This window comes from Morone saxatilis, unplaced genomic scaffold (assembly GCF_004916995.1).
Source record: "Morone saxatilis isolate NCDOM2014 unplaced genomic scaffold, NCSU_SB_2.0 Contig23, whole genome shotgun sequence".
In the NCBI taxonomy this organism is placed as follows: domain Eukaryota; kingdom Metazoa; phylum Chordata; class Actinopteri; family Moronidae; genus Morone; species Morone saxatilis.
In genome coordinates, this window is record NW_023339796.1 from 3,916,310 (window position 1) to 3,928,751 (window position 12,442).

At 39.8% G+C, this 12,442-nt stretch overlaps 1 pseudogene; it reads left to right on the forward strand.

Annotated features, from left to right (window-relative positions):
- LOC118334800 overlaps positions 1–12,442 on the forward strand; it is a 344,242-nt pseudogene that overhangs the window by 303,524 nt on the left and 28,276 nt on the right.

The following is a 12,442-nucleotide window of genomic DNA, read 5'->3' on the forward strand; positions in this document are numbered from 1 at the left end:
CCCCAAGAATAAATATTCGTGTGTTAAAAAGTGTTATATGTGTGGATATTTGCCAATTCAGCACTATTGAATATGTAAGTGCTGAGTCGATGGTTTCTGACCACTGAACAATAATCGTGTTTAATAAATAAAGCATGCATCAGGGAGCAGTATTATCTAGGGTATTATAATGTGGTTTCTTGCAGTGACAGCCTTTAAATAATCTGTAAATGAAGCTGAACCTGTAAGGGATTCATCCGTCGCGTAATTAACCATCTCTAATACAAACCTAATCAATACTGCAGCCCTGTTTATCTCATCTTCATCAGTTTAACTCTGCAGTAAGATTAACCTCCCACTCTCTATCTGTAGACCTGCAAGAGAGAAAAAATATAGAAAATCCATCATTTATTATCCAGTTTCATCATTCAGCAAATATTATGTATGTCACTTGATATCAGTAAACACACACTGTGGAGGGAAAACAAACCAACAATTGATGAGATCAGATGAAGCCAGCAGCAGCAGCAGCAGCAGGAAAATCGAGCTGAATATTGATTTGCTAAATGTGTTTAGCCAATAATCCGCTCTAAGGTCACCAGCCTACACCTGCACATGTTTACCTCTGAATCATCAGTACAGTTCAGTGGAATATGTTGGATGGATTTATGTGTTGTAATGGAAATGCGCTGGTATTTATTCACAAATTGGTTTAACAATGGATGTTTGTCGTATAATATTCTGACTTCACTGTCGTCTTGTTTTGAGAGGAGCAGTGACGAGACGAGGTCGCTGTAGGCACAGGTTTGATTCCTGTAACTAAAGTGTCCTTCAGCAGCACTGGATTCTGTTATAGTGTGCTTGAGTGAGACACTAAACCCTGAATGTACCTGCTGAGCATCAACTAAATGCTCGAAATCTGAAAATAAGGCACGGTTACACCGTGTGAGTGGCTGTGAAATATAATTAAGAAGCAACAACAGCCTTGTTTGCAATTTATAATTTAATTACAAATTTGGCCTCTCATAAATATTTACATATTATCTTTGTTATCCCTAAACAACCCAGGAACCCAACAACTATACACATCCTGTATTTACATCACTAAAAACAGCAATCCCACAGTTTGAATCAACTCTTCAATGCCAGAATCAAAAGTAAAAGTATGCACTGCACAAAATTACTTTTTTTGTTTTATTGATTAATTTAAGCAGCTTAAAAGATTTTTGGGGCATAAAATTCTGTTAAGAAATTCATATCCCCTTCAGGATAAATTGTCGTTTGTTTGTTGATTGCATTACGTTTTCCTCTAGCACCACCAGCAGGTTAAAATTGCAATTTGTCCAATACTTTAGTTTATGATTCCCATCGGCCTCAGCTGTTCTTCGTGTTTTGTGCTAATTTGCAAGTTGACATGCTAACACACTAAGATTATTAACGTGTATTAATGTGAACATTACCCGCAAAACATTAGCATGTTAGCATTGTCACTGTGAGTATGTTAGCGTGCTGATGTTAGCTTTTCTCTCAAGGTGCTGCATCAGTACAGCCTCACAAAGCCATAATCATGGCTGTAGACTCATGTCGTTTTCATTATTCCCTCCCTGACAACTCAACTCTCATTTCTTTCAAACTCAACCTCCCCAGTTTGTAGTAATGACTTTGGTAGTTGCTCAACCCAAGATGAGATACCTGGGGCCGATCATGTCACTCAGCTAACTCCTAACAATGTGAGGCAGCTGGACTCGCGAGATCACAAATATTACGAGATCAGACGAGAATCCCTCATGCCATACTTCTGAACCACGGTGGTTTGGACCATACAGCGTCCTTTGAGGAACTACTGGCAGCTATGGCATGAGCTACAGGCGTGGTTCAATGCTAGGTGTTTGCGACGACGTGTGTGAGAAGTTACTGTTTGCTCACAAACAACAATGACTGCTGCTGAAGAGGTTATTGTAGATGCTACTAGTATCTATACTCAATGGAAAAGGTGTTTTCACTGAGAGTTCGACTATGTTTGACTATGTATGCTAAAAGTGTCTTCCCAGATTGTTCTGTGTAACAAACCATCTGGTGTAGTCGGGTTAGAAACTCCCTCCAGAGCCACAGAAGGCATTATTCAACTGTTTTCACAGTCTCAGTACTTTCTCCATGAGTAAAAATCTTCATGTGTTTAAGTAAATGTTTTCATTTCTCGATTTGGGGCTTGTTGTGGGGCTGTTGGCTCTAAGGGATTACGACATACATATACAATATCTTACTGTGGACAGTTTATTTAGGAGCACACAATCCCTCCCTGTACGCTTACAGTACGCGAGACAAAATATTGAATTATTCACATTCACAAGCTTCAGCATTGGCTTGTTTAAATTCATAAACAATCCTACCACATGTATTGTATATACTGTATGAGTCCTGATTTGGAAAGCAAACTGTTTCCATTGTTTGAATTATAAGCCACTGTGTTGGTTTGTATAAATTCATGAGCCATATTTCAATGTACACTGTATTTACGAGCCATAATCCTGCGTTGGTTTATAAGGCAATGAAGTCCATCGTTTTGATTAATAAGCTGTGTTATTGCCTTGCATGGATTTATAATCTACAGCATTGTTCATTGTCCAATTCCTTTATTGCTGTTTGTATTGTAGGCACTAGAAATCCATACGCAGCACTTTTGAGTGAGCTCAGCGATGAATGCAGAAATCACTTCCTTTGTGAAGGTGTATAAGCAATTATTTTGCCCTGTTTGGATACTTAAGCCTTTGTACATTTGTGCTGCACTGTTGATGTGCTGGACACAGAGATTATTCCTCTCTTCCGCTGCATATAGACAAAGAACCCTCCTGTACGAGGATTTTCAGGAGTCCTTTGATCTTTGCTTCACACATCCCTTGAAATGCAGCAGCATTGACGTCATATCATCGTGGAATATATAATGTGAGCAGCATCCTGACAAGTCAAGGTTAGCTAGTAATCTGTGTTGAGGTTCTTTTGTTTTTTTCTTCTAGTCTTCATAAAAGAAATTTCTGTAAAGAAGATTTTAACAACAAACAACAAATCTTTCATATAACAGTGGAACTGAGATCAAATGGAAACAGTTTAGTTCTGATAGCACTATTTTACCTACAACTGAGGTTTTTAACCCTTGGAACAACCGTTTGAGCATTTTTTTTTTTCTTTTAATTGGTGCATTCCTTGATTATCTGCCATTTTTCTAACTTGTAACTTGCTTGTTTTTGTGTTGTGAGGATGGAAACAGTGAGATCAAGCCTGAACCACATACAATTTGTGAATGTCAGCATGTAAATCTGCAAGAAAGATTGGGAGTCTAACTTTATCTGACAGCAAGTATCTCAAAGTGCTGGCCTAGGGGCCATTTCCAGCCCTCCATCTCCCTTTTCTCTGGCTCGCCACATGATGAATAAAATATAATATGCAAGATTTTTCGTATATCAATTTAAACTACCCCTTCACATACAAATAAAATAATTGTATTTGTTGTTTGGCAGCGAACATCCAAGATGATATAAAAATGTATAGAAACTGCTGTTGGTATTCTTTGTTAAGTGTGATGTTAGTAATGGAAATATATTCAGAATATTGCGCTTTCATGTAGTATCTGAACGTTAAGTGACCCTCCTACAAGATGCCAATACCAGCAGTGATCCCTGCTTTTAAACACAGTATATATGCATAGTTTTTATAAAACCCAGTGTAGCATCCTTCCTTCGAGGTATCTTTTGATTTAAACTTCACAAATCCTTCACATCCCAGTGGAAAAGACATTGTGTGTAAACTGGAATTGTCATCTTATTTATACTGATTGAAGCACTGATGGGTTCTTTTCCTGCGTGCAGCATCAGCAAACCAAGCTGTACTGTACACACACTGTCTTTGATGGTTGGTTTGATCTCTATCTCACACGCCTCACAACTTAGATCGTCTTACTCTGTTTTATCTGTATTATCAGAGAATATCCTGATTTCATGGAGACTTGAAATCTCAATTGTGCTTACTCTTACACAGCTCCTGAGTTTTGGATTCATTCTCTCGGTTTTTGCTTTCCAAGCTTGATGTTGAGGCTTGCCCCTGCATCACCTTTGATGATTACTTTGATCTCCATTTCACTAATTGTTTTCCTCTCTCATGTGCTTTAGTATACGCTGTGCAGATCTCCTGTTGAGACACTAGAGGCTGTAGTGTTTGATATGAGGTTGAAATATTCTCTGAGGTCCCACTGATGGCTTTGCTCCTTTGGTCAGAGGTTGAGTTTATCTGCATTCGGACTCTTTGATGTTTTCTTTGATCTCCATATCACAAATCCCTCATTATGCTCTTTTAAATGTTTCCTGTAAGCAGTGTCTGCATTTGATGTAGAGGGAGCGTAATCCGTGTTGGAGCTCTGATTGCCTCCCTGTTAGGAGGGTTTGTTCTCTAATAACCTTTCTCTGCCTCTGTTTTGTTGCTTTCATCGGAGGTGGTGAACCTCAGGGATCTGTCTCCGGTCCCTGCTGGAATCACAACTTTCACACATACTGCCATGTTAACCTTCCTAGCAGTGTGAAAGCTGTCCTTTGTTATAGCTAGAGTTGCAAATGAGGGTTGTGTTAGGGGACTGGCAGTTCCAAGGCTTGGATAGAAACATCAAAAAAACAGAAAATAGTAATTAAAGCTGATAGCAACAATATAAATCTACAGAATGGTTCATTTATCCAGCAGACTACAGTGTTTCTATGTGAAGGGACATTAAAGGACCAGTGTGTAGGATTTAGTGGCATCTAGCAGTGAGATTGCAGATTGCAAACAAATGAAACCCTCCCACTCAACCAAGCTCGGAGACAAAACTATAATGGCTGCGAAGCTCGCTAAAAACCCAAAGGTCCTTCAGCCAGTGTTTGGTTTGTCCATTCTGGGCTACTGTAGAAACATGGCAGTTCAATATGTTGGACTCTGTAGAAGAGGACCTCCTCCCTCTGCATGTAAAAACAGCTCATTCCAATAGCAACAACTCTTATTGTCAGGTGATTTTACACTAATTAAAATCCTCCTAAATCTTACACACTGGACCTTTAAGGATATCATTTAAAGAACATCTGTGAAGTGTGAATTTAAAGTGTTAAAAAAAAATATATACCTCCGGCCAAAGTTTCTAACTTTTTAAAATAAGGTCTTTTAACTTTGAGAATGAAAGTGTTCACATGACATGTCAGTCCCATTAGGCGATCCTAGATGTTTCCTTCAAGATACAGTCACAAGCCAGTCAGAGATAATATCTGCCCTTCCAGAGTTAGTGTTGATGGAGTGTATAACCTGGGTATCATAAGGTTTTTGCTCACACTAGCATCATAACGCAGAATATAAAAGGTGTTCAAAAGGTGTTTTCATAATGTAAACTGAATTATTATGCAGTAACTGGGTTACACTTGCGTAATTGACACTGTGATTATGACACTGATTGACATACAAAAGGCATCTACATAAGAAATGCAAGCAGTGCCATAATCAAGTAAGGTCATATTATTATTCCACTTCCTGGGAGGACACTTTGTCATATCTGTATTATAGTCATTTACAGTTTCTTAAATCTGAATACCTAACTGTTAGATCATTTTAAGCAGACTTAATGAGGATAAAAACTTACTTTTCATTGTATTGTGTCAGAGGAAATATTGAGTCATATCCTGTGCTGCTTAGCTGGTTCAATAATTCATACGAGTCAAATCAGAGCAGAGAGAGGAGGCCTAGAGGAGAGTCTAACGGAGCTCAGTGATTTATTGGTGTGAAAAGCTGCTGCTGCTGCTGAACAATAGGAAGTTGTCAGCTTCAAACTCTCAGAGCAAAGAGCTGCCACGTTTGCGTTCTGAGCACAATAAGACTTTCAATCTGTGGTCTTCGCAGAAATGGGAGGTTGTCATGTTTGAACTGTGCGAACAATAGGTGACCATGTAACATCTCAGAGAGAATGTGCAATGTTGAATACAGAGTTTGATCTTTTGTTGCTGAAGTATTGAAGTATAAAGTTAGCATATACAGCATGTAGTGTTAGATAGGCCGACAGGCAGCCGACCAATCAGCCACTTATCCCGGGAGCATGCAGCATGGCAGACAGACAGCTGATGAAAGTTACGTATGTCTCTATGTTTTCCACCTACATCTGGTTGCCTCATTGCCGTTTCATCGTTGTGTCATTTTATAAGGAGAGTGTTGACAGTTTGAAGCAGAGGCGACGTGGACCTGCTGTAGATGACAGGAGGAGGAGAAATAAGGAACTAGAGAGAAAGAAAACATACAGACTTGTCGACACACAAAGAAATAAGAGAAGGGCTGGGACAAGTTAGTTGACAAGTGTGTCAAATGTGAACCTATCGTGACACCATCCATTGGTTTGCGGAGCACCGCAGTGGTTGAAGTAGATCCTTAGGACAGGAATATTTGTCACCTCTTTGGTCTGGGGGCTCCGGCTTTGCTTCATTAGCTGAATGTCTAAAATGTTAATGTCATTTACTGTTTTTTATGTTTTCAGGAGGCACAGCGTCCAGACAGAAGGGCTTCCGGGGCTGTATTCGCTCTCTGCAGCTGAACGGCGTCACCCTGGACCTGGAGGAGAGAGCGAGGATCACACCCGGGGTTCGACCCGGCTGCCCGGGTCACTGCAGTAGCTACGGCTCGTTCTGCCAGAATGGGGGCCGCTGTGTGGAGAGAGCCAACGGCTTCCACTGTGACTGTGGCCTGTCGGCGTACACTGGGGTCTTCTGCCACACAGGTACACGCATACAGAGACACAGATTAGTAAAGTTTTGTGACAGGTGAAGTCAGTGACTCTAGCAGCTGGTTTGGTAGAAAGGGTTATTATTGTTTTGTAGGTGATTGAAGCAGTTTACACTGAGCTTATGGCTGCACAGCAGAGGAGTGGATAATGGTGCAGAGTGGTTTGAGAAGGTTGCCTTTTTCAGCCATGAAATCTGATCATTATTAAAATCCATTTTAACACACAAATCCAAGCTGACCACAACAACTGTGAAAGACAAAAGTACAAACTTTGTACTACCAAAGATGGCTAAAGTGGCAAAGTAGTTGATATTCAAAAGTTGGATTTTGGGTGGAGCATGCCTACAGCAGTGCCACCTGCACTGACCTCCCTGTAGGAGACCTGTCGAACCGCTTCACAATATGCTGCCTGGTGTCACTTCATGCCTCCATCCCCTCCCTCTGCTTTGCATTTACTGTACGTTTGCTCATTTATCTCAACAGCCAAGGTTAAAGCTGTTGTGATGTCTTGTGTGTGCGTGGAGTCTTTAGGAGAAAAGTCTTGAACTTCAGTTTCAGTTAAGATGACTTTTAATAACACTTTCGGGGCATGAAGGCAGTTATAATAGGACGAATTCCCCCAAACTTATATAGAAAGAAATGTGAATAATGAGTATGTGTGGGTGCGTTATCTGATATTGTCTAAAGGTTACTTAATTAGGTTAGGATTAATTCAGAGAAGTTTTTATTGCTTTAACTGGACTCATTATCAAGAAATACCATCAAAGATTATTGTTTGATGTGCTGGAGACTATTTTAGTCCTTTGTTTGATGTTAACTGTAATTGTGCACCATCACATTGACCTTCATGCCTTCCACGAGTTCAATGACTTTACTGAGTTCAGCAAGTTCTATTTTTTAAAAGGACTCTCTTAGCCCTCCTCCCACTGAACACTGATATCCACTTATGTCCCCCGTTGTGTTGAGTCAGAACAACAGTTTGTGTTTCATGTCTTTGTGAGTCACAGTGATGCACATTAGCTGTATTTGATATTTTAAAAGTTCATTTCTGTTTCCTGTTAGAAAATTAAAGTGAGTACTCGACAGTTCTAAAGACAGTTTTCTGTAATCCTCGCCAGATATTTTGAGAACATCTTTTTATTCTCTTGCTAACTGATCAGACATGAAAAGTTTTCCCGATGCCTCCCTCGGAAGTTAATTAAAGTTTGGAAACTGTAAAGAGAGTCTAAATATATGTATTGTACTCTCCCCAAGAAATAAATCATTCGTTTAATAGTCAAAATTAGCTCTTTGTGTATTTAATATATATATATATATGAGGGTTTCAAAGTAGAATATATTCATGACGAATTAAAAAAGGCCACTGGATGTTCTCTAATCCTGAATATTGCTCACATAATTAGACAGTTCACAAGAAGTGAATGTATAATAATTTTTATAATCAAATGATTGTTGTGATTAAAATTAAAATAATAATGTTTGCTGGTTAAGCTCCTCAAATGTGAGAATTCTCCAGTCCTGCTTTTCTATTTCTTGAAATGTCTATGAGACAAATTGATCATTTTCAAGTCGTCACTTCGTTCTGCTTACTACTGATGGTACTACTGACTGCGTTTTGGCATTTAGCATTTTAGAGAGAAGGTGATAACATGAGTAATTAAAAAAAATAATTGTTAGATTAATTGGTAATTGGCAAGATGGCAATCGGGTGCCTATGTCCAGGGACTATTTCGTTAACTATATTATTATATTCTTAATTTGCAGTGTCAAAATGTCAAATAAACGATTAAGCCGCAGTGAAGGCTGGAACATGCTTCTCTCTGCTGTCTGTAAGCAAACATGCATAGGAGACACTCACAGGGCTTGTACAATTAGTATTTTCTGTTTTGAACACACCTACCTACTCCTACCAACAAACAATTGGACCGACCATCCCAAAATTATATTTCCAGCCTGACTCTCCACTGAATAAGTAGGGATAGATAATAGATGTGAAATATGAAATATGCAAAAAAAATAATGTGTTTAACAAGTTGAGAATAAAACATCAAGTTGAATATGGTGCTAATAAAATCTATATTAATAGTTTGGGATTGTATCTCGTTTTTAGAGTGACTGTCCTAATCAAGAAGTCCAAATACATCAGCAACAAATCCGATATATTCTTTTAACTCTCCCCATTCCTCCAGAGGTGTCAGCCAGCTTCAGCCGAGCTTCAAGTCGGCGGGGGTACGTCGTCAGCTACACCTTCAAGGAGCCGTTTACGAGTTGAGCAGGAACAGCAGCGGCGCCCTGCCGTTCGCTCCATCTACTCGGTGACAATGACTCTGGAGGGAAGGGAGAGAACGTTCCCTGAGGCTTTTCAGGACGATGACCAGAGTCCGGCTGTGCTGTTCTACGGGTCAGCTCTGTACTACAGAGAGCTACCTTGGCCGCTGCTCATCAACAAGCATGGTGAGACGCTTTTTATCCCGGAGGAGTTTGTGTATTCGGCAGATGTTCAAGGTTGAGATGGGAGCGTCTTTTGGTTTTGGATTTAATTGTTAGGTCCTTTTGCTTAATGCCTTTCCCTTCGCTTTTCTGTTCTTCCTGCTACCTTCAATTACAGTGTTCCTTAAATGTTGCATGTTTCTTGTTCATACGTCTAATTATTCCCCTTTGCATTGCGTCATTTGTTTCTCTTTCTCTTGTTCTTCCCTCTTCTTTTTATCCAATTATTTCTCATTTCAAGAGAGTTTCCTTGTTCCTCTTTTTCATCTTTTGTCAGTTCGTTCATCTTCGTTTGCATCTCTTGCCCATCCTCTCATTCACCTCTCGCTCTCTTCTGGTCCTCTCATCCTCTCTGCATTTAAGTCAGTCTTCTCTTAATAGTCGACCTCTTCTTGTTTTCCTTATCCCTCTTCTCCTCCTCTCTACTCCTGCTTCCTCCTTCCTCCGCGTGTGCTCTTTAGCTTTACTCAGGATCTATCAGGTTTCTGTCAGGATCTTTCCTCTCTCTTGATTCACCCAGTCAGCCGTCTACGTGCCTTTTTAATCCATGCCAGCCGGACAGCGTATTATGTGTTGTGTTCCAGGCTGAAAAGAAAAAGAACCTGTATGAGAGATGCTTTTAGGCGAATAAAGAGTTTGGTGGGTCTTGCTAAATGGGTGGAGCGGTTCAGTTTTGTCCGCTGGAATAAAACAGCCCCGAATGACTTGCTGATGTGGTTTGTATACGACTTTTGTGTGAAATAATAATGTTGTGAGTTTGGCTTTTAAGAGTAGTAGGAGTCACTTTGAATTTAAAATTACATTTTCAGCATCAAGGAGTCTAATAAAATCAGCACTTTGCTGCTAGATTAGCTGTAAATGGATTTTTTCTGGTGTTAATGAGTCAGAGAAAGCTGATGGACAGCAGAACATTAAGGTTTTCATGCTGACCATGGAGTTGTCAGGTAAATGCACTCATACTAAAGTGTCCAATTAAATCCCTGAGAGCTCTCTCTTATTTGCACTGAGATGGCTCATTTCTTTTTACACTTGACTGCAGTTACACCTCCTCAGCCCAAACACAACCTCTCTACTTAAGGCGTCTTTTTAAGAATACATTTGTTATCAGAGCAGCAGCAGGTAGCCGGAGGTTCTCCTACAATAACTAATTATTCCTTCACATTTCTTCATAGGGAAGACAGGTATTGAGTTGTAGTTGTGAGACCTTGATATATGATTTATTAGATTTATTTATATTAGTATACCACATGTTGTAAAGGGCAAAATGTTATTTGTTGTCCCTCTCTGAAGACATCACAGGGCTTTTGGTAAATCTGCACGTAATGATCTGAATAATAGGGGAATTAAGCAGATTAGTTATGTTATTGATAGGGACTTAGCTGTTATCCTCTTATTAAAGAAATCTTAATTAATACAGCAACGCTTCTTTAAAATATTCAGATTTATCTTTGAAGTGTGTTTACCTTGTTAGCGTAAATCTCTCTGAGCTCTGAAGGTTGTTTCCTTTTTTGTGAGATCTGACATGTAACCCCATGGTTTGGTGTGTGTTCCTGTGTGAAGATATGCTGGAGGTGAGATACAAAATGGACAACAACAGAGATGTTGAAGTGTTGAGAAGCAGAGTGAGGGGCCTGGCCAACGGACAGCTTCACACTGTTAGCATCAGGAGGCTGACAGACTCTGTGTCTGTGCAGGTAAAACTACCTGATTACTTTGTCAAGTTCTTGTATCTTAAAACCTTATGAAACAATTGCCGGCATACACAACCACAGAGCAACATGAAAACCCCTGTGAAGCCTTGATCAATCTGACAAATGTTCAATATTTATTCTCCTCAACAAGATAACTGGTGTTTAGCTGCTGCTGGTCAACACATTCCACTTTCTTCACCAACTGACTGCTGTTGGTGCTGGGCAGGTTTCATAAACTCATTTGATGAGTTCATTTGCAGGAAGCATGCAGCTATGGTGTTATACATCGTTGTTGGTGGGAATCCTACATTAAATGTGCTGTACAGGCAAAACAAAGATCTGTTTCACTTTACGCGGTCAGTTCATTGAGTTATGATATTAAACATATGTTTTGATGTAAGAAATGCACACATTATCATTACATAGCCCACAAGGACAGACTGTGGTTTACAACACACTTACAGCTGTACACATATTTAAGGATATTTCTACATTATTTGACAGCAACTGTAACTAATAAACATTAGTCTGTTTATTAAATGCTTATACATGGGGGGACTATAAAGTGTTACCACACCTTTTTGAGCTTTCTTTGTTTTCTTTGACTTGTGCACTCGAGTTCATACACTATGTATTGGACTGCAAGTGTTGCTGATTTTGTGTCGAGTAGACAAGGTGCAAAGCTGCCAAACATTAACCTTTTTCCATGTTTGCCAAATGAGGAGTCGATCTCAAGGGCGAACACAATGACATACATACAGATACACACACAGGCAGTCCCTTCTACTCCCCGTGCGTACTATGGTACAGTATTGTGATATTCCTCTATATAATAAAGCCCCAGTCAGCACTATCCTCAGCTCAGCCACCAGCAGCTGCTGTCCTGGATGCAGCTACGGCAGGCCAGCAGGGACAAACTGCGCATTAAAAACAGCTCCCAGTGAAATATTAGGCGTCTTAATCGTATCTGGATCTACTGAATCTCTTATCTTGTTAACAACAGCCTCAGATGATATATGAGGTAAACTTCCTCTAACCAGGAGCCAGCAGTCTGAATGTCTGTATAATTATCACCCTGAAATACAAGGTGACCTCGTCTTGCATGGCTGCAGCCTCCACATTCACTGTGTTGTGAGGCTCCATTGAAATATGAGGTGCATCTCATCTTATCAGTTTCCATCATGTTGAATCATTTTATCTTCAGAGGCACACTCTAAATGCATACAGTAATGGTTTAGTCTAGATAAAGATATCTCAACAACTATTTACAACAGGTTTACATAAAATTAGAGGTGTTTTGGCCCCCAAAAGATAAATCCTAATGTTTCTGAAGGACATTTATGCTCCACTTCCCATCTTGGACACCCAGGGGCTTTAACAATAGAAAGCAAAGTTTTCCCTAAATGGATTAATTACATAATTCTCTTCTTTCAGATTGACCAAAACGCCAGAGAAGAATTCAATCTGACGTCTGACGGAGAATTCAACGGCATCAAGATGTTGGTGTT